Source organism: Oncorhynchus mykiss, chromosome 10 (genome assembly GCF_057628025.1).
Source record: "Oncorhynchus mykiss isolate SJ-2025 chromosome 10, ASM5762802v1, whole genome shotgun sequence".
Lineage (NCBI taxonomy): Eukaryota > Metazoa > Chordata > Actinopteri > Salmoniformes > Salmonidae > Oncorhynchus > Oncorhynchus mykiss.
Window position 1 is genome coordinate 22,153,537 of NC_143031.1, and position 25,908 is coordinate 22,179,444.

The 25,908-nt window shown below is 40.9% G+C and overlaps 1 protein-coding gene and 1 pseudogene across 4 annotated transcripts in view; both read left to right on the top strand.

The window, feature by feature from the left end:
- Positions 1-25,908, top strand: part of ntm (neurotrimin) — a 436,848-nt gene that overhangs the window by 178,510 nt on the left and 232,430 nt on the right. The gene's annotated exons all lie outside the window — the stretch shown is intronic.
- LOC149979965 (uncharacterized) lies at positions 12,208-14,513 on the top strand (annotated as a pseudogene).

Below are 25,908 nucleotides of genomic sequence, written 5' to 3' on the forward strand. Positions count from 1 at the left end.
CAATGGTGACAGGTGTGCGGGAAAGAGAGTATACGTGACAAGAAAACACGCCCAATTCTGATATTTTTTTGACTAATACGTCTTTTCACAAATCACATCAGATCTTTTCACATTAGATATTTTTCAGAGCTGATATGATTGGTCGAAAGACAAATGAGTAAAAGATGATCAGAATTGCGCTGGCTAACTGGTTAAACGCAGCCAAAGGGACAGGTTTGACAATTGTTTTTTATCTGTGTGTGTGTGCATTCATGCATGTATGCGTGTTCCTGGGTATGTTTGTACGTGTGTGTGGATTAAGAAAGGATGAATACCAGCAGACACTGAATCCTGTATTTGAAAATCATATCTAGCTCATTGGAAGCTGTCCTTAGTTGACTTTGTTCCTGAGATTGTCAGATTGGTTTTGGTTTATGCGAAATATGATCTCTAGAGCTGTGAGCTTACTGTTATGATACACAGTACACTATATTCTGACAAGAGCTTTTGAATGGTAATATGTCAAAAGATATGGAACTGTAGGCTGTGTGGGCAAGTATTTGGGCAAATATCTTTTGGGGTTGGAATATGTAGGCTAGTAATTTGACAGTCGGGCAGGTATTTGGCAGTCTTTTGAAATGTACTTAATTATTGGACAGTCCTTTTGAATCTGTCAACCAACTGCATGTCTGTGTGTAGTCAGTCCCTCTGGTCTGTACATCCGTGGTATGTTTTGTGTCTGAGCTAGTGGGAGGAGTAAACTGTAAATCAAAGCCATTCACAGCCATTGTGTTCTGTGGTTTATGAGACTCCGTGGTTGACGCACAATAAAATGTGGGTAAATCCGTTCTTTGACCGATGCTAAGGGACATGTATGTATGTAATCTATTCACCTAGCATACTGTAGCGATATACAACTCTAGACAGTGGTCATCTTATGGAATGTCATACATGTTAATGTCAAACCCACCATCACCACTAACCGCCAAACCCTAAATCAACTCCCATTTATAGCCATCAATATGCATGTATTCTGTTCTACTCACATATCTTTGCTGGCACTGTAGATCTTATTCCAGTTCATCCATATACGTTTGGCCTGACCAGCTTTACCCACCATGTCCTGAATAGGCCATTGTACCCCATTTCTGGGGCTTACACAAACACACGTCGGACTGTAGGATGTCCATTCATTGATGTAACCCTTGTACACAAAAATAGTCATTCTGTGTTTCCCACATATTTATCATGTGCCATTGGATATTCTAGAGGTCACCTACGTTTCTTATTGAATCGATTTTGCCCTGTAATGAACTCTGAATTAATTTTTTCTGGACGCCAATTTGAAATGTCCATGGCTAGCCAACACATTCCAATTGTATCATCATCCATTGGTTGGCCTGGGTTCATTTGGTTCAGTGGTGTTGCCTCATAGCGTGAATGTAAAACAGTGCCTTCAGAAAGTATTCATACCCCTTGACTTATTCCACATTTTGTTGTGTTCAGCCTGAATTCAAAATGGAATACATATTTTCTTTACTCACCCATCTAAACACAATAGCCAATAGTAACAAAGTGAAAACATGTTTTTAGACATTTTTGCAAATGTATTGAAAATTAAATAAATAAACATCTCATTTTCATTAGTATTCACACACGAGTCAATCATTTGTAGAAGCACCTTTAGCAGTGATTACAGCTGTGAGTCTTCTAAGAGCTTTACACAGCTGGATTGTACAATATTTGCCCATTATTATTTTTAAAATTCTTCAAGATCTGTGATGTTGATTGTTGATCATTGATAGACAGACATTTTCAAATCCAAATATCTTCAAGACGATTTAAGTCAAAACTGTAATTAGGCCACTCAGGAACATTCAATGTCTTCTTGGTAAGCAACTCCAGTGTAGATTTGGCCTTGTGTTTTAGGTTATTGTTCTGCAGAAAGGTGAATTCATCTCCCAGTGTCTGTTGGAAAGCAGACTAAACCAGGTTTTCCTCCAGGATTTGGCCAGTGTTTATAGGTGTATTCTGTTTATTTTACTGTATGCTTGCCGATGACAAGCATACAGTACCCATAAAATGATGCAGCCACCACCATTCTTTAAAATATGAAAAGTGGTACTCAGTGCTATGTTTTTTTGGATTTGTCCCAAACATAATGCTTTAAATTCAGGACAAAAGTTCCTATATTTGCCAAATGTTTTGCAGTATTACTTAAAAACCTCTTGGTGTTAGGGGGCAGTATTTTCATTTTTGGAAAAAAAAACGTTCCCGTTTTAAACGGGATATTTTGTCAGGAAAATATGCTAGAATATGCATATAATTGACAGCTTTGGATAGAAAACACTCTAACGTTTCCAAAACTGTAAAGATATTGTCTGTGAGTATAACAGAACTGATGTTGAAGGCGAAAGCCTGAGAAAAATCCAATCCGGAAGTGCCCCAGGTTTTGAAAGCTCTGCGTTCCAATGACTCCCTATATGGCTGTGAATGTACCATCAACGAGCTTATGCTTTCTACATATTCCCCAAGGTGTCTACAGCATAGTGACATCGTTTTACGCATTTCTGTTGATGAATAGCCGTATGGGGGCACATTGCGTAAGTGGTCACATGGTGGCTCCGAGAGAGATTCTCGCGTAAAGTGCAGAGGTAGCCATTACTCCAATCGGTCCTAGAGAAAAAGGAATTGTCCCAACGGATATATTATCGAATAGATATTAGAAAAACACCTTGAGGGTGGATTCTAAACAATGTTTGCCATGTTTCTGTCGATATTATGGAGCTAATTTGGAATATTTGTGGTGACCGCAATTTCCGGGCGATTTCTCAGCCAAACGTGAAGAACAAACGGAGCTATTTCGCCTACAAAAATAATATTTTAGGAAAAAATGAACTTTGGCTGTCTACCTGGGAGTCTCGTGAGTGAAAACATCCGAAGTTCATCAAAGGTAAACGTTTTAATTTGATTGTTTTTCTGATTTCCGTTTGCCTGCTGCTAGCAAGGCATAATGCTATGCTAGGCTATGATAAACTTACACAAATGCTTGTCTAGCGTTGGCTGTAAAGCATATTTTGAAAATCTGAGATGACAGGGTGATTAACAAAAGGCTAAGCTGTGTTCCAATATATTTCACTTGTGATTTTCATGAATAGGAAGATTTTCTAGGAAGATTTATGTCCGTTGCGTTATGCTAATTAGTGTCCGATGATGATAACGGTCCCGTTCACGGGCTGGGCGTTACTACAGGTTAAGTGCCTTGTTGCGAACAGTTTGCATGTTTTGGAATATTTTTTTTCTGTACAGGCTTCCTTCTTTTCACTCTGTCATTTAGATTATTATTGTGGAGTAACTACAATGTTGTTGATCCATCCTCACTTTCCATTAAAATCACCATTGGTCTCATGGTAAAATCCCTGAGCAGTTTCCTTCCTCTCCGGCAACTGAGTTAGGAAGGACATCTGTATCTTTGTAGTGACTGGGTGTATTGTATTGATACACTATCTAAAGCCTAATGAATAACTTCACCACACTCAAAGGGATATTCAGCGTCTGTTTATTTTATTTTTTTACACATCTATCAATTGGTGCCCTTCATTGCGAGGCATTGAAACATCTCTCTGGTCTTTGTGGTTAAATCTGCCTGAAATTCACTACTCGATTGAGGGACCTTGCAGATAATTGTACTGATTGTGTGGGATACAGTTATGGGGTAGTCATTGAAAAATGATGTTTACCACTATTATTGAACATGGAATGAGTCCATGCAACTTATTATGTAATACCGGCAATGAAGACAAGGGGCACTATTTTCAAACCCCACTGAGCCTCTGTAATCCAAAGAAAACCAATGCTAACAAATACATGTAAAATCCCATAGCGAATGCTAGCTAAATTCTAATGAGCGGATGCAAACATTTAATACAGTCTCTGCCATAAACTATTTGCAGGACAGACATCGCAGCTCATAACGTTTTAAAAGTAACTAAAAAATGCTACTCAGAGATTGCTACACACACAAAACCAATATTGATCAAATCAAATCAAATCAAATGTATTTATATAGCCCTTCGTACATCAGCTGATATCTCAAAGTGCTGTACAGAAACCCAGCCTAAAACCCCAAACAGCAAGCAATGCAGGTGTAGAAGCACGGTGGCTAGGAAAAACTCCCTAGAAAGGCCAAAACCTTGGAAGAAACCTAGAGAGGAACCAGGCTATGTGGGGTGGCCAGTCCTCTTCTGGCTGTGCCGGGTGGAGATTATAACAGAACATGGCCAAGATGTTCAAATGTTCATAAATGACCAGCATGGTCCAATAATAATAAGGCAAAACAGTTGAAACTGGAGCAGCAGCATGGCTAGGTGGACTGGGGACAGCAAGGAGTCATCATGTCAGGTAGTCGTGAGGCATGGTGCTAGGGCTCAGGTCCTCCGAGAGAGAGAAAGAAAGAGAGAAAGAGAGAATTAGAGAGAGCACACTTAAATTCACACAGGACACCGAATAGGACAGGAGAAGTACTCCAGATATAACAAACTGACCCTAGCCCCCCGACACATGAACTACTGCAGCATAAATACTGGAGGCTGAGACAGGAGGGGTCAGGAGACACTGTGGCACCATCCGAGGACACCCCCTGACAGGGCCAAACAGGAAGGATATAACCCCACCCACTTTGCCAAAGCACAGCCCCCACACCAGTAGAGGGATATCTTCAACCACCAACTTACCATCCTGAGACAAGCCTGAGAATAGCCCACAAAGATATCCAACCCAGACAGGATGATCACATCAGTTACTCAACCCACTCAGGTGACGCACCCCTCCCAGCGACGGTATGAGAGAGCCCAGTAAGCCAGTGACTCAGCCCCTGTAATAGGGTTAGAGGCAGAGAATCCCAGTGGAAAGAGGGGAACAGGCCAGGCAGAGACAGCAAGGGCAGTTCGTTGCTCCAGAGCCTTTCCGTTCACCTTCCCACTCCTGGGCCAGACTACACTCAATCATATGACCCAGTAAAGACTTAAAGGTTGAAACCGAGTTTGCGTCTCTGACATGGGTAGGCAGACCGTTCCATAAAAATGGAGCTCTATAGGAGAAAGCCCTGCCTCCAGCTGTTTGTTTAGAAATTCTAGGGACAATTAGGAGGCCTGCGTCTTGTGACCGTAGCATACGTGTAGGTATGTACGGCAGGACCAAATCAGAGAGATAGGTAGGAGCAAGCCCATGTAATGCTTTGTAGGTTAGCAGTAAAACCTTGAAATCAGCCCTTGCTTTGACAGGAAGCCAGTGTAGGGAGGCTAGCACTGGAGTAATATGATATTTTTTGGGGGTTCTAGTCAGGATTCTAGCAGCCGTATTTAGCACTAACTGAAGTATATTTAGTGCTTTATCCGGGTAGCCGGAAAGTAGAGCATTGCAGTAGTCTAACCTAGAAGTGACAAAAGCATGAATTAATTTTTCTGCATCATTTTTGGACAGAACGTTTCTGATTTTTGCAATGTTACGTAGATGGAAAAAAGCTGTCCTTGAAATGGTCTTGATATGTTCTTCAAAAGAGAGATCAGGGTCCAGAGTAACGCCGAGGTCCTTCACAGTTTTATTTGAGACGACTGTACAACAATTAAGATTAATTGTCAGATTCAACAGAATATCTCTTTGTTTCTTGGGACCTAGAAGAAGCATCTCTGTTTTGTCCGAGTTTAAAAGTAGAAAGTTTACAGCCATCCACTTTCTTATGTCTGAAACACATGCTTCTAGCGAGGGCAATTTTGGGGCTTCACCATGTTTCATTGAAATGTACAGCTGTGTGTCATCCGCATAGCAGTGAAAGTTAACATTATGTTTTCGAATGACATCCCCAAGAGGTAAAATATATAGTGAAAACAATAGTGGTCCTAAAACGGAACCTTGAGGAACACCGAAATTTACAGTTGATTTGTCAGAGGACAAACCATTCACAGAGACAAACTGATATCTTTCCGACAGATAAGATCTAAACCAGGCCAGAACTTGTCCGTGTAAACCAATTTGGGTTTCCAATCTCTCCAAAAGAATGTGGTGATCGATGGTATCAAAAGCAGCACTAAGGTTTAGGAGCACGAGGACAGATGCAGAGCCTCGGTCTGATGCCATTAAAAGGTCATTTACCACCTTCACAAGTGCAGTCTCAGTGCTATGATGGGGTCTAAAACCAGACTGAAGCATTTCGTATACATTGTTTGTCTTCAGGAAGGCAGTGAGTTGCTGCGCAACAGCCTTTTCTAAAAATTTTGAGAGGAATGGAAGATTCGATATAGGCCGATAGTTTTTTATATTTTCTGGGTCAAGGTTTTGCTTTTTCAAGAGAGGCTTTATTACTGCCACTTTTAGTGAGTTTGGTACACATCCGGTGGATAGAGAGCCGTTTATTATGTTCAACATAGGAGGGACAAGCACAGGGAGCAGCTCTTTCAGTAGTTTAGTTGGAATAGGGTCCAGTATGCAGCTTGAAGGTTTAGAGGCCATGATTATTTTCATCATTGTGTCAAGAGATATAATACTAAAACACTTGAGCGTCTCTCTTGATCCTAGGTCCTGGCAGAGTTGTGCAGACTCAGGACAACTGAGCTTTGAAGGAATACGCAGATTTAAAGAGGAGTCCGTAATTTGCTTTCTAATAATCATGATATTTTCCTCAAAGAAGTTCATGAATTTATCCCTGCTAAAGTGAAAGCCATCCTCTCTTGGGGAATGCTGCTTTTTAGTTAGCTTTGCGACAGTATCAAAAAGGAATTTCGGATTGTTCTTATTTTCCAGCAGTAAGGGCTCTTCGGTACTGCACGGTACTGTCTTTCCAAGCTAGTCCGAAGACTTCCAGTTTGGTGTGGCGCCATTTCCGTTCCAATTTTCTGGAAGCTTGCTTCAGAGCTCGGGTATTTTCTGTGTACCAGGGAGCTAGTTTCTTATGAGAAATGTTTTTAGTTTTTAGGGGTGCAACTGCATCTAGGGTATTGTGCAAGGTTAAATTGAGTTCCTCAGTTAGGTGGTTAACTGATTTTTGTCCTCTGGCGTCCATGGGTAGACAGAGGGAATCTGGAAGGACATCAAGGAATCTTTGTGTTGTCTGTGAATTTATAGCACAACTTTTGATGTTCCTTGGTTGGGGTCTGAGCAGATTATTTGTTGCAATCCAGAGTATGACTGTGACAGTGAGTGGGTCCAGAGACATGTTGGACAAAACCCACTGAGTCAATGATGGCTCCGAAAGCCTTTTGGAATGGGTCTGTGGACTTTTCCATGTGAATATTAAAGTCACCAAAGATTAGAATATTATCTGCTATGACTACAAGGTCCGATAGGAATTCAGGGAACTCAATGAGGAACGCTGTATAAGGCCCAGGAGGCCTGTAAACAGTAGCTATAAAAAGTGATTGAGTAGGCTGCATAGATTTCATGACTAGAAGCTCAAAAGACGAAAACAGCATTTTTTTTTTTGTAAATTGAAATTTGCTATTGATCCAGGAAGCGATTATCTGCTCTTACCAAGAGAAGCTGGATTTTGCAAGAAGCTAACCACTTAACTAGCTAGATGACTAGCTACTAATTTAGCAAACCAAATACATAACTGCTGAGTATTTAGCACATTTTTGACAGTTAACTTAATATTTACAAGATATCTAGCTGGCAAATATTTTGTTTCAATTCCATACTGTAGCTAGATCACCTGGCACATGCTGCACAACAGTGAGTGAGGTCTCTTGTCAATGTGTGCTTGTAAACTAAATCTATTTAAATCAAATCAGATGTTATTTGTCACATGCATCATAGAAAACAGGTGTAGAATAACAGTGACACACTTACTTACAGGTCCATTTCCAACAATGCAGAGTTAAAAATAAACATTTCAATAGTGACACGAGGGATAAAAATACAGTGAATAATGAATAAAAATAACAAGTAAAATAACATGGTTATACAGTATACAGGAAGTGTCTACTGAGTCAATGTGCAGGGGTACAAGGTAATTTAGGCAGCTATGTACTGTACATATAGGTAGGGGTAAAGTGACGAGGCAACAGGATAGATGATAGACAGTAGCAGCAGCGTATGTGGTGAGTGTAGGGCTGTTGCGGTGACCCTATTACAACTACACCTGCGGTCACATGTCATGATTGCAGTCAAATTCCACGTGACCATTTAGTCAAAGTAATTAGGTTTCTCCAAGCTCTTATGCTGCTGCTGGTCATTAGTAGCATACCAAACTTGCTAACTGCCTGGTACTCAGCACTCTATTGTCCCTCTAATCTCCCTGATATCAATGCAAATGTTTTTTTTTAAATCTAATCTAATCAAATACTTCATGAGAACCCATGAGCTAATGTTGCGCTACATTTCTATAGGCTATGTAATTGCGGGAGAAAACAGAGTGATGGCCGTTAATAAAAAGACGAGGATCCCATCAGCTTTCTATAGGCTAGGCCTACTATATTTATTTCAATTAATTAAGCACATAGCTATACTCCTGTTTTAAAGAGAAGCAATCTGGCTGGCATGAAAATAAACAACGCGGAAGTGTCCTCCATTCACTATTTAAGTGCATAGGTGACATGTATTTTTTCACTTTCACATTTTATAAAATGTTATAAATTGATTTGTATTTTAATGAGGGAAATAAGTATTTGACCCCTCTGCAAAACATGACTTAGTACTTGGTGACAAAACCCTTGTTGGCAATCACAGAGGTCAGATGTTTCTTGTAGTTGGCCACCAGGTTTGCACACATCTCAGGAGGGATTTTGTCCCACTCCTCTTTGTAGATCTTCTCCAAGATTAAGGTTTCGAGGCTGACATTTGGCAACTCGAACCTTCAGCTCCCTCCACAGATTTTCTATGGGATTAAGGTCTGGAGACTGGCTAGGCCACTCCAGAACCTTAATGTGCTTCTTCTTGAGCCACACCTTTGTTGCCTTGGCCATGGGTTTTGGGTCATTGTCATGCTGGAATACCCATCCACGACCCATTTTCAATGCCCTGGCTGAGGGAAGGAGGTTCTCACCCAAGATTTGATGGTATATGGCCCCGTCCATCGTCCCTTTGATGCTGTGAGGTCCCCTTAGCAGAAAAACACCCCCAAAGCATAATGTTTCCACCTCCATGTTTGACGGTGGGGGTGGTGTTCTTGGGGTCATAGGCAGCATTCCTCCTCCTCCAAACAAGGCGAGTTGAGTTGATGCCAAAGAGCTCCATTTTGGTCTCATCTGACCACAACACACAACATCTGACCACAACACTTTCACCCAGTTGTCCTCTGAATCATTCAGATGTTCATTGGCAAACTTCAGACGGGCGTCCTTCACGGCGTAGTGAGTTACCAATTGTTTTCTTGGTGACTATGTTCCCAGCTGCCTTGAGATCATTGACAAGATCCTCCCGTGTAGTTCTGTGCTGATTCCTCACCGTTCTCATGATCATTGCAACTCCACGAGGTGAGATCTTGCATGGAGCCCCAGGCTGAGGGAGATTGACAGTTCTTTTGTGTTTCTTCCATTTGCGAATAATCGCACCACCTGTTGTCACCTTCTCAGCTTCTCACCAAGCTGCTTGGCAATGGTCTTGTAGCCCATTTTAGCCTTGTGTAGGTCTACAATCTTGTCCCTGACATCCTTGGAGAGCTCTTTGGTCTTGGCCATGGTGGAGAGTTTGGAATCTGATTGATTGATTGCTTCTGTGGACAGGTGTCTTTTATGCAGGTAACAAACTGAGATTAGGAGCACTCCCTTTAAGAGTGTGCTCCTAATCTCAGCTCGTTACCTGTATAAAAGACACCTGGGAGCCAGAAATCTTTCTGATTGAGAGGGGGTCAAATACTTATTCCCCTCATTAAAATGCAAATAAATGTATAAAAAAATTTGACATGTGTTTTTCTGGATTTTTTTGTTGTTTTTCTGTCTCTCACTGTTCAAATAAACCTACCATTAAAATTAAAGACTGATCATTTCTTTGTCATTGGGCAAATGTACAAAATCAGGATCAAATACTTTTTTCCCTCACTGTATAAACAGTGCATGAGTTTCAACTTTGGGGAAGATAATTTTCACCATAAAAATGCACCTTTACAATAAAAGATGCATAATTGCATTTGCGGTCACTTTTGATAATGGTGTGTTCCGCTAATGGAACATTCACACTTATAGCCTACTACCATGTGTACCATGTGCTGCGCTAATAATGTGAAGAAATAGCCTAATTGTTTATCAACATTTTAAGCTAAACATTCTGATCTGTTGCATCAGCCACATTGCATAAAACATTTTTTTTTGTTGCTAATGGTTGTATTAATTTGGGATCTATTGCATCCCACAACTGTCCCAGACTTTGTTTGGAATATTTATTTATTGCAAATAATATAATAGGTCGACTTTTGTACTATGGGGTATAGTAGATTGACATAGGCTAGTGCTTTTGCTGTTCTTTTGGTCTACTCATCTTGTTGGCTTACGGAAAAGTAAATGTGGACATTTCTTTCAATATCTTCAATATGCCCCTCGGAATTGGATAAGGACGCACGCAGTGGCATCTGATCACGTGACTGCGAGCCATGTGAGTGAGAGGCAATTCGGAGTGCGCAGCACACTCAGGGAGAAGGGCACACTGCAGCACTCCGGGCCACAAAATACATGTTTTTTTAGGGTGTGTTATGGCCACAAAGGAGATGGTGCCGTGAAATTTGAGGCATTATCGAGTGCTTTTGGAGTGTGTACAGCCTGCCTGCACAAAAAACAAAGCAGGCATAATTCAAGCAGGCAATGAGCCTCGTCGGGTCTTTTTAAAAATGGCGGGTGGGGAAGCAAAACTAATGCGTGATAGTGAAAAGGAGAGATGTCGTGTGGGGAAACTGCTTTTTTTCACTCGATCTGTCCAACTTATCACCTTATCGCCTCTAAAATGTAAATAAAACACTATAAATAGTTTATATAATGTGTCATTACATACCTTTGAAGGTTTGTGTCGAATTTGAATTAGGTAGCTTTGCTAAAGTGATCTTCAGAAGTAAACATTGTCTTTTGAGAGTCATGATCGCTTGCAGTTACGATGCAAAAAATGACTAGGCATCCCCCCTTACCCTCATCACTGTCCATTTCTTGTTTTTAAACAAAGAGAGAAGTGCTACACCTGGTGGAGAAAGATTGTAAGACAGAAATAGTTGCTTTACGCGTGCTGTACGTTACGGCATGACTAGTTTTCTCCAATACTATAGAGCCATTACCATGTCGATCAACGCTTGAATAGAAACCTAGTTCACACCCCAGATTTTGAAGTCAACACAGTCACCACAGTCCCGTTAGTTTTCTTTGCAGCCTCATTTGAATGTCGCAGTTGCGCACATTTGTACGGAATTGGGTGAGTTTACGTTAGCTAGCCATCCCATAATGTAAGTTGTTGGGTAAAGTGAAATTAATGAACTTGTGAAGATAAAATAAATACATCATTTTGAGACCTGGGATCTTTAGGCATGTGCATTATCTTTTTGTGCTTGCTTATTACCTAGCTATATCTGGTTGGATCACTGAGTTTCAAATAATAGCCGAAAAAATCCATGTTTGGTTAAACTATAGTTCTTATAACTAGGGAAAAGAAATAACAATATTCCCCAACATCCGTATGTATCTGGACAGTGACATTATTCAAAACATGCTGTAATTTCTAAATGGTTCATTTGAAACACATTCACTTTAACCCCATTGTCATTGTATCTTTGAAAATCCAATGTGCTGGACTACAGAGCCAAAACAAAAATGTTGTCATTGCCCAAATACTTACAGATTGCACCTTGTGCTGGTTTAAGTTAATTTGTATAAAACCAAACTGGTCAGGCTATATACATTTTGCCCAGATTGATACAATAATTTTGTCCACAGAGGAAACATCCATTAAAGATGACATACTACAATATGCTCACCTCTGCAACAACAAACAAATGAACCAAGGAACTATCAAACACCTCAACTTGCAAGCAAGCAAATATGTCTGAAATGATGGAAGTGGGAGGAGCAAGGTGCATCTCACAGGCAACCGTTGACAAGCTTGTCATTCATTTGATCTGTGAGGGCCAACAGCCATTCTCTGTGGTCAAACAACCAGCTTTTAAAGAGTTGGTAACCACTGCATCCTCAATGCAAAGTTATCTCCTTAACTACTGTTCGTTCAAGAATAGATGAAGCTGCCAATCACATGAAGAAGACGGTTATGGCACACCTTGGCAGGGTAAATTATGTTGCCACCACCACTGATTGTTGGACAGCTCATCAAAGGAGTTATATCGGGGTCACATGTCACTGGATAGATGAAGAAACTCTGGTGAGACGTTCTGCTGCACTCGCTTGCAAGAGATTGAGAGGTTCCCACACATTTGATGTGTTTGCAGGTGCCCTCGATGACATCCACTGTGCATAAAGGATCAGGGATCAAGTGGTAAGAACCACAACAAAGTGGATCAAACTTTATCAAAGCATTCAATGTTTTCGGTGAGCAGAGCCAGGCAGTCGAGTCAGCAGACCAAGACTCAGATGCTGAAGAGCCAGCAGAGCAGGTTGAATACCAAGACTCCTATTCCATCATGGAAAATGACAGTGGCCTAGACTATCAACTCCCTCAGCATCAACAGTGTGCATGTCACCTGCTGAACCTCATTTCAACAACAGATTCTGCGTTGGCAGAAACAAATAGTGAAAGCTACAAAAGGTTGTCTGGGTGGTCTTTTGCCATATGCCAAGCCATGTGGAATAAAACGGTCCGGACAACCTTAGCTGCTGAAGTTGTAGAGAATGAGTACAAACTGCAGTAGATCCATCCAAATCAAACACGTTGGAACTCAACTTACCTGGCTGTGGAGAGGATCACACGTATCATACAACAGAAGGGGGAGGATGCCATAAGAAATGTGTGTGAAGAATTAAAAGTGAAAATGTGAGTAGCAATTATTTGAATCAATGTAATGTTTTCCTATTACAGTAATATGTATTGTCCATGAAACGTTAGTATTCTAAGAGGTATTACATCTACCTTACCTTGTCTTTCAGGCTGAGCCCGGCAGAAATGTCCTTCTTGAATGAGTACTGCAAAGTGATGAAGCCTTGAACGTTCTACAGTCTGAGACCAACACGCATATGGCGTGGCTGCTGCCAGTGATCTTCTTAAAACTAAAAACAAAACTTCAAAGGCTGGAAGCGTCTTGCCAAATGTATCTACCACTATCAGAGCCATTCAGAACGGTCTCCAAATGCGCTTTGGAGAAATAATGGAGGAGCCACAGCTTATTGCTGCAGCAATCCTTCTGCGAAAGTTCAAGACTTCTTGGACTGACAAAACTGATGTCATCACTGCCGGTATGATTTATTTTAACCTCATTGTCCATATAATGATATATGTTGGTCTTTGAGTCTTTTCTTGAATTGTTTTCTGTTCTGTTTTTCTTTTTTTCATTATTTAAGTTGCATTTTCAGGTGTTGTACAATCATCTTTGTATATATCTATGTCTGGGTACAGCCAGACATGGACTCACCTCATTAGAGAATTTGTTAGGTCAGAATGTATTTGAACAACTCAAATCAATCTCAGTATCTGAGAGTAACAACTGTGTTAGAGCTAATTGCAATGCCAATAATATGACTGTGTTGCCAGCCACATACTACAGAGTTTGCCGAAAAACTGAAATTGTGAATGTTGTGTTGTTTCCAATGTACAGGTTTGGTGTACCTGAAGAATCATCTTGACACAATCACACAGGACGAGACTGAGCATCTAAGGCAGCATTAATCTGATAAAGAGGGTTTCTTCTCATTACTGACAACCGAACGGTCAGAAGGTACAGGGCAGCTGGATGGGTATCTTGCTGGTCCATCGGACAAAATAGATTTACATAATTTGTTTCCGTACATAAAAAAGTTGTCCCTCAAACTCAACACAGGCCTGCCTGCATCTGCCGCCTGTGGGCGCCTTTTTAGCTGTGCTGGACTACTCTTCACTGCAAAGCGAGCCGGGATAGACTCAATTAACTTAGAAAATCAGCTCCTACTGAAACTGAATGGCAAATTCAGAGAGAAGTGAATCATTTAAGGGTTCGATAGGTAGTTCCACAAAAATATTCCTTTTTAACATTCCTTTGAACATTTGTATATGTGAAGTTGAAGATTTAATATTAAAATCAGCTGTGCTGGATCTTATCTTGTTGGTTATTTTCTGGTGTTTTATGGAACATTTAGCCTGTCAAGCATTACATGTAAACAATATTACATATACGTATTACATATACAGTTGCCACACCCTTTCCCATGAACTTCCATTCTTGTAAAAGGAGAATAAAAATAACCATCAAAATTGAAATAGCAAATTACTTTAGAAGTAACTTAGTAACTTTAACTCTGAGTACTTTTTAAATGTGCTACTTTTTATTTCTACTTGAGTAGTTTTTTACACCGGTACTTTTACTTCTACTTGATTACAATTTAATTTAAGTAACAGTATTTCTACTTTTTACAGGATTTTACAGTACTCTTTCCACCCCTGCCCATTGGTAGGATAGTCTTAATCGTATATATTCAAGTTTGTTTTCCAATGATTGCACGTTGGCCAATAAGTGGTGGTTTACCTACTCTTCGGCAAATTCTTACAAGGCACCCCGCCCTCCTCCCCCCTTTCTCAGTTTTTTCTTCACGCTCATGACAGGGGTTTGGGCCTGGTCTTGACAAGGCAGTATATTCTTTGCGTTGTACTCATTAAAGAAAAATCTTTGTCCAGTTCGAGGTTAGTAATCACTATTCTGATGTCCAGAAGCTCTTTTAGGTCATAAGAGATGGTAGCAGCAACATTATGTACAAAATGAGTTACAAACGATGTGAAAAAACAAACAAAATAGCACAGTTGGTTAGGAGCCCGTAAAACGGCAGCCATCCCCTCCCGCGCCATTATTGCTGTCAGTATACAATATTACGCCCAAGCCTGTGTGGCTCAATTGGTAGCACATGAAGCTTGCATCATCAGGATTTTGAGTTTGATTCCCACTGGGGTCACCCATACAAAAAATGTATTCACACATACTGTCACTTTGGATAAGTGCTAAAATGGCAAATAATTGAACTAATGTCAGGTGACATATACAGTAACTACTATGGTTAAATGTCAACATTTGGACCTATTTTGTTAATGTATTTTGTTAATGTATTTTAATACCTATGTCCTGTCTCAGATGAAACAGGTGGGTTTGTGTCTGTAATGTGCCCCTGAATATATTAACTATGCCATGTCTTTTTGGTTGTGTTTACCTGCATGTGAATACATAAAGCACTTGGTAACACTTTATCCAATGCCAATTGAACTACAGTGAAAAAATATCTGACTTCACTGAGTAACAGTTCATATAAAGAAATCAGAAAGTCAGTCAATTGAAATAAATTCATTAGGCCCTAATCTAGGGATTTCACATGACTGGGAATACAGATATGCTGGTCACAGACACCATTTGCCTCATGCAGCACGACATCTCCTTTGCATAGAGTTGATTAGGCTGTTGAAGATGCATATGAGCTTCCCTGAGAGTTTGTGCATACGTTTTTGTTTGTGCAAACCAACAGTTTCATCAGCTATCGGGTGGCTGGTCTCAGGTGAAGCCGAATGGACGTACTGCTAATTCTCTAAAATGACGTTGGAGGGACCAATGTTTTTGATTAATATAGTTTACTTCAAGTGAATAAAAAATTGTTTCAGTAACTGATTTGAACCCTTTCAATGCTGTTTAGCAATTCACTTTATATATATATATATATATAATAATGTTTTATTTATTTTTTGCTTTGACAGTTTGGGCACCTGACAGGCTGACTACACCGCTCGTGTCGCAAAATACATTTAGAAAGCTATGTTATTCAATTATTGCACCCACACTGCTCGCACGCGCCAACGAGCGTCTGCGTTGCCTAGGGATAAAATAGAAGTTCTAAGTTCTATATTCAGTTCTATTTCTGATGCAGATTGCGCTGCAAATCCTGCCTCTCCCATCTCCTCATTGGTTTATAGAAGCAGGTACCCACGTGCCGTCTCCTCATTGGTTATACTCACGTGGGTGACTGAAAGACGAGCAAGCTCAGTGGCGGTAATGCACCTAATTTATGAATGTTGCCAATCGCAATATAAAGTCAAGAGAAGAAAAATCCTGGAAGGAAAAGAGATGACTAGAAACAATTCGTTTGACCGTTTTATGTGTGGAGTAGAGGACCTTGTGCATTTAAGGCTAAATAACAACTCAATGTTTATATCCCAGCACAAATTATCTAGCAACAGCAAGCTAGCTAAATATGACAAATTAGCTAGAAAGTGCAAGCTAACTAGCTAAATTGCCATAAATGTTTAATGCTTTTCGACTTGTCCCCAAATTAATATAATTGGTTCAGAGTTTGTTTTGATATTTTACCCTGTGTGTCGTGATCCATTTGGTGTAGGGGGACAAAATAAATGTATGCATGATGGTGCATGCGCACAGCCGGTTTGGGTTCCGTGTAAGTACTCTCCCAGACTGAGTATAATGAATTGCCTCTAAACTCAATTTTCATTACAAATACAATATGCCAGGAGAAACAAATTGCAATACTGATTTCTCATTTAAATCAGTTAATTTTTTCCTCAAAATTGTGTGCAGCGAGACGTTGATATATTATCAGCAATCCATTAAATATGTTTTTAATAAGACACCTAATCCAAGGGGCACAAGAACACTGGCATGGATGCTTGACTTCTGCTAAAGGAAGTGATTTAATGTCACTCTTGTTTTTTATTAGCCCTGCATATACCCCAGACAATGTGTAGAAAACAAAATTAATCATTGGGATTGTCATTTTTTGGGGTGAAAGGTACTTAAATGCAAGATTCATTTAAATGCAGGCCTTCTCCATTTCCAATACTTCACAGAAACATGGTGGAATTACACGGAGAGACTAGGTATATAAACTGTCAAATCAATGACAGATAATGAAATCTGCGGGGAAAAGGTAAAAAATAAAACGAATTGGACCACACCTTTAATGAAGACTCACGTATATTCTGCTATCCAGGATAACATTCCCAATAGTCGTATACAAAGTACTCAGAATCACTATATTCTCTAACTTTTGTTCCAAAAGGAATGTGGATATGTTCTTTCACAATTGTGCACTCTCCTCAAACAATAGCATGGTATTATTTCACTGTAATGTCTACTGTAAATTGGACAGTGCAGTTAGATTAACAATAATTGAAGGTGTCTGCCCATATCAGATTTGTCTATGTCCTGGGAAATGTTCATGTTACTTACAACCTCATGCTAATCACATTAGCCTACGTTAGCTTAACCGTCCCGCGGGGGTGGGGGACACACCGATCCCATAGAGATTAAAGGCCTAATGCAGCCATTTTTATCGCAGTATTTAATATTTCTGGGTAACAATTAAGTACCTTACTGTAATCATTTTCCATAAAAATTTCTCAAGCAAGGATTTGGCTAGGACTGTCTGGGAGTGGTCTATGGGGAGGGAAAACTGAAAACTAGCTGTTTTGGCAGAGAGGTTTGGAACTCTCTTTGTTTTTTGTCTATTAACTAATTTACCGCCTGGTGATGCCAGGCAAGCTGAAACGAACGCCACCCATGCAAAACCTGCTGAATAGAAGGTCCTGTGTAGATTTTATTTTCCCACCAGCAACTATTAGGAAATAACAATGATCACATTTTTTTCACGCTTTCACAGTTTTAGTTTTATCAGCTGTTGTACAATATGATACAAAAAACAGGTAAAAATAATCATTTTGACGGCACTGGGCATCAGCATAAAAAATTAAGTTCAATTATTGAAGTAAATTTTACTTTTCTAGACCAGTTTAGGCGCTCTGCCATCTTACACTGTCCAATGGACACAACTGCTCTACTTTTTAAAACTAGACATTATTTTAATCCCTCATATCCTTCCTACTTCCAATATATTATTGCTATTTCAGACATTCTATCCAGAATGGGCACACCGTCAATGATTTGTCTGATGAAGTGCGGTGAGCAATTTCTAATGGCTCATTGTGTACGTAAATAATTTACTGTGTGAGAAGGCAAAGTATTTAATTAACCTAACATGATGAAATTGCCTCTTACTGTCCTACATATCATTAAGAGCTCATTTGTATATTTCTAATTAAGTGTGAGCAAGTTTACTAACTATACTAACACCTACGGATGCAGCATCAGTCAAGCTACGGGACCTTTACTATTATTACTATATATCTCAGTTATTCCTAGACCGCTGCCTCTGGATAGAGAAGTGTACTGCACTGTATACTGGGAAAGTGCCACTGCATGAGTTGTTGGGCAGGAACGATCTGGCTACAGGCTGAGGTAGTGTTTTAATTGGTTAACTGCCATGCAGTATGTTATGCATACATCAATGCTCTTCCACGTTTACACAGAGGGGAAAACATGTTTTTCTATTCCATTTGCTGTCAGCCAAAACATGTTTCTCCCTCTCGACGGTAGATTATTAACATAAACATTACCTAAATATGCATCTTTCCCTCAGAAGTCATCACGCTGACCACATTTGTTGAATCATTTTATGTTATTGATGACCCTGTGTGGTTCTCTATGCTCTTCATAGCAGTCAGACCATCACAGACAGGATAGTGATTTTGTATGAGGCTTGCACTCTCTCATTAGACATCTGTCCATCTGCAACAACACTGCTGTTACTGACTAGATAGAGATGATTCATTCATACCCTTAAATGGTCCAGGATCAAACACATGCAAAAGGAGTCTGCACTGTTGATTGTCTGTGTCATTTGTGATGATTCTTTGCGGTATATGATGTGATTATGCTGTGCCCCCCAGTTGGGCCCCGCCGATGAATCAGTAGGCGTGTAAATTGCGGACGATGATGAGTTTGATTAGTATTATTGTAGCAACGATTAAAATGCAATCTGGGAATACATAATTAGCATAAGCCATTTGATGAGTGGCCACGATATTACCACATTGTTTTATCAGCTGGGGCATAATTAACATTGCATAATGATGACTCGGCATAGTGCCAGGAAAACTCTTGCAGCAAACAAGAATCCCCAAGAATGTGTGGGCGTGTCATGATAAACCAAAGTGTAAGATGATATGTGACAGGAGATTTTGAGTAGGAGAGGAAGAAATAAAACAATTTGGGGAGTTTTAGGCCAAGTTATCCCACAATACCCGGCGGCGGGGCCCAGTCAATGGCTCCTGAATGATGTCAAGAATCTTGGGTAATAAACAGACTCCTTAGTGCCACACCGGCTTAATTATTTAAAATTTTGGAATCTCATTACTCCAAAAAGCTCCGGCAACACATGATTAATGACACCACTCTAATTATACATGCAGTGTTGGAAGGTGTTTGATAATCTCATCTACAGGAATATTTATCACATTTTATTGCCAGTGGTGTTCAGATAATTCCTTTACCCACCACCCCCCAACCTCCTCCATGCACTCATCCAACATCTTTAAATATACTGTATGGAAATAGAGAAATAGAACAATGCAGCAGCGGTAACAGGCGGGAAAAAATTATGTCACAGTGAAAAGAGAGGGTAAATATTAGGTGAGAAGGGACATTGGGAGTTTATAGCCATCTACGACAAGTCATTAACTGTCGCCGAGTGGAGGGCTGAAGGGCAGGCTCGTAAATGTACCCAAATATTTGTGACACCCTTGGAGGGCACGTTGAGCGCCATTTTAAAAATTAATAAAGGGGACAGTGTGTGTCCACACAAACTCACACACTACCGGTGTGCTCTTAGGTAAAGCACTGTGTTGACATTGCAGTCAACTCACGGTGCATTCGGAAATTTTTCAGACTTCTTCCTTTTTACACATTTTGTTACATTACAGCGTTATACTAAAATGGATTTCATTTTTTCCCCCTCATCAATCTACAGTACACACAATACCCCATAATGACAAAGCAAAAACAGGTTTTTAGAAATGTGTGCAAAATAAACAACAAATATTACATTTACATAAGTATTCAGACCCTTTGCTATGAGACTCGAAATTGAGTTCAAGTGCATCCTGTTTCTATTGATCGTCCTTGAGATGTTTCGACAACTTGATTGGAGTCCACCTGTGGTAAATTCAATTGACTGGACATGATTTGGAAAGGCACACACCTGTCTATTTTTTTATTTTTTATTTCACCTTTATTAGTTGAGAACAAGTTCTCATTTGCAACTGCGACCTGGCCAAGATAAAGCAAAGCAGTTCGAAACATACAACAACACAGAGTTACACATGGAATAAACAAACATACAGTCAATAATGCAGTAGAAAAAAAGTCTATATACAGTGTGTGCAAATGAGGTAAGATAAGGCAATAAACAGGCCATGGTGGTGAAGTAATTACAATATACCAATTCAACACTGGAGTGATAGATGTGCAGAAGATGAATGTGCAAGTAGAGATACTGGGGTGCAAAGGAGCAAGATAAATAAATAAATACAGTATGGGGATGAGGTAGTTGGATGGGCTGTTTATAGATGGGCTATGTACAGGTCCAGTGATCTGTGAGCTGCTCTGACAGCTGGTGCTTAAAGCTAGTGAGGGAGATATGAGTCTCCTGCTTCAGTAATTTTTGCAGTTCGTTCCAGTCATTGGCAGCAAAGAACTGGAAGGTAAGGCGGCCAAAGGAAGAATTGGCTTTGGGCTTTGTAGATGACCTGGAGCCAGTTGGTTTGGCGACGAGTATGAAGCGAGGGCCAGCCAACGAGAGCGTACAGGTCGCAGTGGTGGGTAGTAAATGGGGCTTTTGTGACAAAACGGATAGCACTGTGGTAGTCTGCATCTAATTTGTTGAGTAGAGTGTTGGAGGCTATTATGTAAATGGCATCACCGAAGTCGAGGATCGGTAGGATGGTCAGTTTTACGAGGGAATGTTTGGCAGCATGAGTGAAGGATACTTTGTTGCGAAATAGGAAGCCGTTTTTAAGATTTAATTTTGGATTGGAGATGCTTCATGTGAGTCTGAAAGGAGAGTTTACAGTCTAACCAGACACCTAGGTATTTGTAGTTGTCCACATATTCTAAGTCCGAACCGTCCAGAGTAGTGATGCTGGACGAGTGGGCAGGTGCTGGCAGCGATCGGTTGAAGAGCATGCATTTAGTTTTACTTGCATTTAAGAGCAGTTGGAGGCCACGGAAGGAGTTGTATGGCATTGAAGCTCGTCTGGAGGTTAGTTAACACAGTCCAAAGAAGGGCCAGAGGTATACAGAATGGTGTCGTCTGCATAGAGGTGGATCAGAGAATCACCAGCAGCAAGAGTGACATCATTGATGTATACAGAGACGAGAGTCGGCCCGAGAATTGAACCCTGTGGCACCCCCATAGAGCCTGCCAGAGGTCTGGACAACAGGCCCTCCGATTTGACACACTGAACTAGTCTATGTAAGGTCGCACAGTTGACCTTGTATGTCAATGCAAAAACCAAGCCATGAGGTCAAAGGAATTGTCTGTAGAGCCCTGAGACAGGATTGTGTCGAGGCACAGATCTGGGGAAGGTCCCTAAGAACACAGTGGCCACCATCATTCTTAAATGGAAGAAGTTTGGATCCACCAAGACTTTTCCTAGAGCTGGCTGCCAGGCCAAACTGAGCAATCGAAGGGTGTAGGTCAGGGATGTGACCAAGAACCTGATGGTCACTCTGACAGAGCTCCAGAGTTCCTCTGTGTAGATGGGAGAACCTTCCAGAAGGACAACCATCTCTGCAGCACTCCACTAATCAAGCCTTTATGGTAGAGTGGTCAGATTGAAGCCACTTCTCAGTAAAAGGCACATGACAGCCCGCTTGGAGTTTGCCGAAAGGCACCTAAAGGACTCTCAGACCATGAGAAACAAGATTCTCTGGTCTGATGAAACCAAGATTGAACTCTTTGACCTGAATGCCAAGTTTGGAGGACGTAACGGGTCTGAATAAAAGCTATTGCTTGTCAATTGCTGTCACTGCTTCTTTTAAATAAAATGACACATGATTGACACATGAAGTTTTGTTTTAACGCTGCATTCTCTTTCTGTCCTCAAAAACTCAAAGCTGTGCTTAGATCTAATCTGTGTTTGATTCTTCAGATCTGCAACCTTAAAATATTACCTTTCTGTTTCTCTGACTTAAATGTGTCTGGAAGTGCTTATTATACGTTTTTATACGTGCATAATGGAGATTGATAAGCGAGGTTTCCTCAGAGTTGATGCTAAAGCATACACACTCGGTTGTGTGTTTGTGAAGTCGTGCACAGATGGAGAGGTGGACTGCTTTGCATCCATCAACGTCAATAGATTCTGTCTACTCTCTTCCCGTTATCAATCACACAGCTCCAGGAAAAATATTACTGGCGCCGCTGAGGGGGAATGAGATTGAGAAAGAAATCCATGGAACATTTAAAGGTTGCTGTGCTAGTTAATGTATAATGTGGAGTCTTGAGTTTTGTTTAGTTGTAGTCCAGTGTTGATTACTGATTACTGGTAGTACGGTGGCCCTAAGAGGCAAAGTAGCTTTGGACTAAGGAGCTAATTTTCTACAAGGAGGGAAATTAGGGAGGTACATCCCAATATTATCTCCTTTCTCCTGAAGTGTGCACTTGTTCATTACTTCCCACAAACCTATAAACATCGGATTGGTGAAGGCATGGGCTTGTAGGGGTTTCCACCATATTTCTATACAAGTAATTGACTTTCAAATCATTGAAGGGAAGTGAACAACTGCAGACTTTGGGAAGAATGAGAGATAATAGCCTAGGTCTCTGGCCAGGAAAATGTTTGTCTGGAAGAGTTTATGGATGCTAATGGTATATGCCTTAAGTGTTTGACTTCTCAGTCCTTTTAGCTCATGATTGTGTCCTCAAACTCCAATTCCCACTTCTACCAATTTAGAAATGCCCTGGAAGACTCCATTATTCTTGACATTTTTGGCAGTAAAGTCAGATATTGATCTATAACTCTAGAAAATAACCTCTTGGTCGGTTTTATTTTCATATTGACTTATTGACAGCTTGCTTAACCTACTGAAATGGCTTTCCAGGAAAGTGTGTACATTACTTAAAAAAATGGTATAACGGTTTTGGAAAATTGCATTGATTCATGTTCATACTGTAAGTAAAAATTTTAAGTTGAAATTTGCCTTTGTGTAATACTGTGTCTTTTCAACATAATACACTGCTCAAAAAAATAAAGGGAACACTTAAACAACACCATGTAACTCCAAGTCAATCACACTTCTGTGAAATCAAACTGTCCACTTAGGAAGCAACACTGATTGACAATAAATTCCACATGCTGTTGTGCAAATGGAATAGACAACAGGTGGAAATTATAGGCAATTAGCAAGACACCCCCAATAAAGGAGTGGTTCTACAGGTGGTGACCACAGACCACTTCTCAGTTCCTATGCTTCCTGGCTGATGTTTTGGTCACTTTTGAATGCTGACAGTGCTTTCCCTCTAGTGGTAGCATGAGACGGAGTCTACAACCCACACAAGTGGCTCAGGTAGTGCCGCTCATCCAGGATGGCACATCAATGCGAGCTGTGGCAAGAAGGTTTGCTGTGTCTGTCAGCGTAGTGTCCAGAGCATGGAGGCGCTACCAGGAGACAGGCCAGTACATCAAGAGACGTGGAGGAGGCCGTAAGAGGGCAACAACCCAGCAGCAGGGCCGCTACCTCCACATTTGTGCAAGGAGGAGCAGGAGAGCACTGCCAGAGCCCTGCAAAATTACCTCCAGCAGGCCACAAATGTGCATGTGTCTGCTCAAACGGTCAGAAACAGACTCCATGAGGGTGGTATGAGGGCCCGACGTCCACAGGTGGGGGTTGTGCTTACAGCCCAACACCGTGCAGGACGTTTGGCATTTGCTAGAGAATACCAAGATTGGCAAATTCGCCACTGGCGCCCTGTGCTCTTCACAGATGAAAGCAGGCTCACACTGAGCACATGTGACAGACGTGACAGAGTCTGGAGACGCAGTGGAGAACGTTCTGCTGCCTGCAACATCCTCCAGCATGACCGGTTTGGTGGTGGGTCAGTCATGGTGTAGGGTGGCAATTCTTTGGGGGGCCGCACAGCCCTCCATGTGCTCGCCAGAGGTAGCCTGACTGCCATTAGGTACCGAGATGAGATCCTCAGACCCCTTGTGAGACCATATGCTGGTGCGGTTGGCCCTGGGTTCCTCCTAATGCAAGACAATGCTAGACCTCATGTGGCTGGAGTGTGTCAGCAGTGCCTGCAAGAGGAAGGCATTGATGCTATGGACTGGCCCGCCCGTTCCCCAGACCTGAATCCAATTGAGCACATCTGGGACATCATGTCTCGCTCCATCCACCAACGCCACGTTGCACCACAGACTGTCCAGGAGTTGGCGGATGCTTTAGTCCAGGTCTGGGAGGAGATCCCTCAGGAGACCATCCGCCACCTCATCAGGAGCATAACCAGGTGTAGGGAGGTCATACAGGCACGTGGAGGCCACACACACTACTGACCCTTATTTTGACTTGTTTTAAGGACATTACATCAAAGTTGGATCAGCCTGTAGTGTGGTTTTCCACTTTAATTTTGAGTGTGACTCCAAATCCAGACCTCCATGGGTTGATACATTTGATTTCCATTGATAATTTTTGTGTGATTTTGTTGTCAGCACATTCAACTATGTAAAGAAAAAAGTATTTAATAAGAATATTTCATTCATTCAGATCTAGGATGTGATATTTTAGTGTTCCCTATATTTTTTTGAGCAGTGGAACCTTTCGTTTCATAATCAACCTTCCTGTGTGCAGTTGATTGCAAATTGAAATGGTATGAAGTCTCCTTTAGTGGTACTGTAGATGGCCTCCCAGCAGCTCTCCATTTAATGCTAACACCACTTGGTCCATTGACAATATGGTTGTCAGAGGTTGTCTCCCGAGAGATAGAGTGAGAGTGATAAAGAGCTTTCAAATACAGCTGTCAGCTATCAGCTGTTGAAGCACAGAGTGCCTATATGAAAAAGAAATGTAAGCGTTTCCGCTTCATTCAAAGTTGATGACAGTTCAGATGGTTAATTAGGCCAGTTTCATCGCTTTTTCTTTGATATCCAACACTTAAAGATGGAAAGGTGCATTGATAGGACTATTAGGCCTAGATGGAGCGTTATTGTCTGGAAATGGGGTCTCTGTATGTATTGATGCATAATGCTCAAAATATCACATTTTCCACATTATGCAACCATTTCATAGAACTGATATTCTTTCCTTTACTTTTTCAAAGGCAAAGATGTAAAGTGGATCCCTCTAATCTGGTTAGCACTGTCCCAGATCGAATTGTCCGGATGAGAAGAATTGAGGAGGTAGAAAATCAGGTTTCGTTTTTTGATGTGTGTAGGCAGATGCTCTACTTCTCAGTCTCCGCTCATAGGGAAAAATAGGTTAAACACTTTATTTGGATAGTCTGTAGAGCATCTACAGATGGACTATCAGTAACATTTCAAATAACAATCTACTAACCCTAACCTTAACCTTAGCAAGCAGTTTCTTATCAACAGATAGTACAGTATGACCATCTGTAGAGCATCTAAAGATGGACTATCCGGATTATCCAAATAAAGTGTGACCAAAATTTGTATTCAAACCCTGAACCTGCCATGCTTTAAAATGAAGCCACATAAACAATAGGTTTACGTTGGGGGAATATTGGCATTTGAGAGCAAACCATGTTTTACCTCATAACAAAAAAGTAGTTGAAGTGTTGTGAGGACAAGACACAAACATTGTGGAAGATGCAGGCAGGTGAACAGAGGTGCATTTATTATTTTGTTAAGGCATGATTGATTTCTTGTTATTGTACAGGCCGATTGTTATCGGGGCAGTGAACATAGCAGGGGAGCTACTCCCTA